Below are 4104 nucleotides of genomic sequence, written 5' to 3'. Positions count from 1 at the left end.
AGAAACGGGGACATTGCATCTCTTTTTCAGAAGCATGAAGCAAAGAAGGCAGCGGCAGCTGCTGTTATTTCTAGTCGCTCAAACTTGAATTGCAGCTACATAATTATATTGATGACATGAGACAGGATGATAGTTTCAAAGGTTTAGACAATATTGTTGATCTCTCCGTTAAACTTGTTGAAACAAAGAGGCACAAAGTGTATGATATGGTTTATGAGCTCCTCAAATTGGTATTGCCTCTACCTGTGGCAACAAGTGTTGAAAGGGTATTTTTCTGTAATGGTTATTGAGAAAACTAAGTTAAGAAATAAGATGAGAGATAGTCTTTTTGATGATTGTTGTCTAGTCATCTTGATTGAGCGCAGTGGCGAATCCAGAAAAAATATATAGATGGGGCTGGACTGAAGAGAGAAAGACCAACTTATAAGTCAATTATGTCCCATACATAACTAACATATAGCAGTTTTAACATTTTATAACACGATAACTTTGATAAACAATTGAAAGTGCATCATATTTCACAAAAAATAAAAAAAAATACAATTGAAAACGATAAATGAGGAAAGAAGAAAGGCCCACGGCCCACTTGGCCTATCGATGTTACTATTTTACTGGGCAGCCCATCCTTTCCTTCCTCCATTGTTGTCCAGTGTAAAAAAAAATCTTTAGGAGGGTTGAGGGGGGCTTCACAGGCACGACCATGGTAGGGGGGGGGGGGGGGGGCTTGAGCCCCCCAAGCCCCAGTGGCTGATCCGTCACTGATTAAGCAGGGTATTTTATTTGAAGTTGATGAAGATGATATAATCAAAACATTTATGTCCCTTTAAAAATGTCGAATAAAATAGTCACAAGAATAGCATTATAAGTCTTCGGTTCTCTTTTATGTCTTATTTCAATTATTGATATGGCTTTTGAACTATTTATACTATACTTAGGGGATGATTTGAACTTAATCCATGAATTGAAGCCTTATTATGTTATTTAGTCCATATATATCGAATCATGTTGTCAATTTTATAATTATTATCAAATTACTAAAATAGATTTACGAATTGTACATGATTTTATACGGCGTACCCACATGCGCTCCCCTTTGGTTCACTTTGTCCGCAGCATCAGCAGGAGAAAGCTTGTCAGGCGGCGGCGACGTCGCCTCACATCACCGAGTCGCTGAACATGTTGTCATGCGGGTGCGGCGCAGGGTAGTACATCGGCGGCGGGTACGGCATCGCCGGGCGGCCGTACCCCATCGGCGGGTATCCGGCGCCGCCATGGGCATGGTGGCCGTGGTGCCCGTTAGGGCCATGGCCATTCATCATCATCTGCAGCTGTTGTTGTTGCGGCATCATGGACATGTACGCCTGCTGCGCCATGGGGTTCCCGGCCGCCTGCATCATCTCCGGCCCGGACGGCATGCCGCCGCCGCCAGCGCCGCCTGGGTAGAAACCAGCCCCAGGCATCATGGCGCCGGCCGGCATGCCATGCACGGCGGCGCCGCCACCTCTCGGCTGCATGCCATTGCCACCCATGTGGGGGTGGCCCATCGGCATGCCGCCCATGTGGCCCATACCGGGGAAACCGGCGGCGCCCATCATGTTCGGCGGCCTCATCATCATGCCCGGCTGCTGCTGCTGCGGCGGCATGCCGCCCATCATCGGAGCGCCGACGCCGGCGGGCGGGCCACCTGCGCCGCCGCCCTTCTTGGCCTGGCCAGGCTGGTTCCTACCGCCCGGGGCGCCGCCCTTGCCGTTCTGCGGCGGCTGCGCACCGCCACCGTTCTTGCCGTTGCCGCCTCCGCCACCCTGGTTCTGCTTTGCGCCAGAGTCCTTGCCCGCCATTGTTGGCGTTCCCCTTGATCTGGACCGGAATCTCGTTCCCGCCGCCACCCTTCTTGCCGCCGCCGCCGTTGGCACCCTTCTTGTCGCCCCCGCCGTTGCCCATCGGCATTGCCATGGGCTTTGCCACCATCTTTGGATCGTCGTACAAGTCGTCGTCGAGGCCGTCGTCCTCGAAATCCTCGTCGTCGAAGTCGTCATCGAACTCGCTGCCGTCGTCCCCGAACTCGCTGCCGTCGTCCCCGAACTCGTCGTCCACGGGAACGTTGAACTTGACGGCCTTGGGGTCCTTCGCCGGCGGCGCGGCCGCCGCCGGGGACGGCATCTTGCCACCCATGGCCATGAGCTGGGGAGGAAGCTTCATCCCCTTCATCTGCATCTGCTGTTGCAGCTGCTGCGGAGTCGCCTGTGGCATCGCCAGCGGCTTTGCGCCTTTCGCGCCACCGCCGCCTCCACCGCCGGCGTTTCCGGCACCCACTCCACCCTTGGGCTGGCCCTTGCCACCGGCATCCTTGGGCTGCCCCTTGCCGCCAGCATCCTTCGGTTGCTGGCCCTTGCCGCTGGCGCCGGCGCCGCCGAGCTGGAGCTTTTGGACCTGGCTTACCACACCAGGCTTGGCGCCCCACAGGTTGGCGGGCTTGCCGGCCCTGTTCATCTTCTTGATGACGGTGGCCCGGATACATCAGGCCGGACACCGTCACCTTCCCCTGCTCTGCATCTACACTGCTCTGGTAGACACCTGCAGTTTAATCAAAATCCAACACATTTTTCTTAGGACAGGTGAACTATCCATCGTTTCTGTTGAGGAGAAGAATAAAGTATAGCTGAACAGACCCTTGCGAACACAACAAAATGGGGGAGAAAATTAAGGAATTTTAGTCTTAAAAAATCTTTCTTTCTTACCATCAATCTTGTGCAGGATCTTCTTGACCTTCTTCTCGCACCCATCGCAGTGGATGTTAACTCTCAGAACGCAGGTCTGTCGACAATAGGGGGGAAAAGGAGAAAAGGTTACGGAATAGAAGATTAACGGCCGCAGCACACATGCAGAGTGAGAGAAATCAAGCTGGCGGTGTGATCAAAACCCCAGCAGACACAAGAATGAATTACTTCAAAAAAACACCACACATGAAGGAAAAATATGGAATGGGTGTGTGAGCTGCTTGAGTTGAGAAGATGCAAAACAAACTCACCTGCACCTTGAGGACGTCCTCCTTGCTCATCCTGACCACCTCAAATGCTGCAGGCTGCAGCCTCCAATCGTACAAGAGGCTTCAGATCTAGTATATGAGAGCACTCATATCAGGGAGAGAAGACCAAGAACGCAGCAGCAACCGGGAAACACTTCTCACCTCTCAGTCAGAGAGAGAGAGAGGATGCCTTCTCGCGAGAGGACTTATAAATGGCTGCAGTAAAATACTGTGGCTTCACACTCTCACACAAAGAATAAAATCTAGAGAGGAATCAGACCCTTGTTAGAGTTTGCGTTTGGAGAAAAAGAAAACCATGAGCAAGCAAGGCTATTAAGAGCCTGCTGTGTGGTCCAGAGAAAAAGATGGAGGCAGGAGGAAGACTAGAGAAGAGACTCCCTCTCTATTTCTGTCTACCAACAAAGCTAAGCACATGGAGGAGTCTCTGCTTACCCTTTTTGTTTTCCCTGAGGTCGCCTTTGGCCCTGGATGGAAGCTGGAGCCTTTGCCTTTCTTCGGGCTCCTTTGGAGGGCTCGGGCTCCGGCTCCGGCTCCGCACGCTTGCGGGAGCACGGAGGAGCCGGAGCCGCACCAAACGGCACGGAGCGTGGAGCCGCTTCTGGGCACGTTTGGGAGGAGCCGGAGCCGTTTTAGGCTTGCATGGCGGAGCCAACCGCACGCGGAGGAGTCCTGCCAAAGGAGCCTGACTTCACAAGATTGAGAAATGGTGTTCTGCAAAAGGCTAGCCCAAGGAGGATTTAAATAGCCTTTGTGACTACCACAGTCAGGAAGTACATGAAGTCCTAGGCTTCCCAATGTCAGTTTTCCTATGTTTTCTTTATCAGAATTCTAATTTTCTATACAAGTCCCTATGTGTCTTCCAACCGGCTAGTAATTTTTTTTTGGCTCTGATAACAACTGCTTCACAGGGAATATTCCGTTAAGCATATAGCAATATTTATTCAAATGGTTCGATCGAATAACTGCAACGACTATCATTTTCACTCTGAAGAAAAAAGAGAAGAAAAAACTGAAGCATTCGAGTTGTTGCCTGCTAAAATTCTAACACACAAGCTAAG

At 51.4% G+C, this 4104-nt stretch overlaps 1 pseudogene; it reads right to left on the bottom strand.

Moving 5' to 3' along the window:
• Positions 1 to 666: 666 nt before the first annotated feature.
• LOC136500685 (heavy metal-associated isoprenylated plant protein 33-like) lies at positions 667 to 3431 on the bottom strand (annotated as a pseudogene).
• Between the last annotated feature and the right edge of the window lie 673 nt (positions 3432 to 4104).

Source organism: Miscanthus floridulus, chromosome 13 (genome assembly GCF_019320115.1).
Source record: "Miscanthus floridulus cultivar M001 chromosome 13, ASM1932011v1, whole genome shotgun sequence".
In the NCBI taxonomy this organism is placed as follows: Eukaryota; Viridiplantae; Streptophyta; class Magnoliopsida; order Poales; family Poaceae; genus Miscanthus; species Miscanthus floridulus.
Note: the sequence above shows the minus strand (reverse complement) of the source record. Positions and strands in the feature narration are given on the sequence as shown.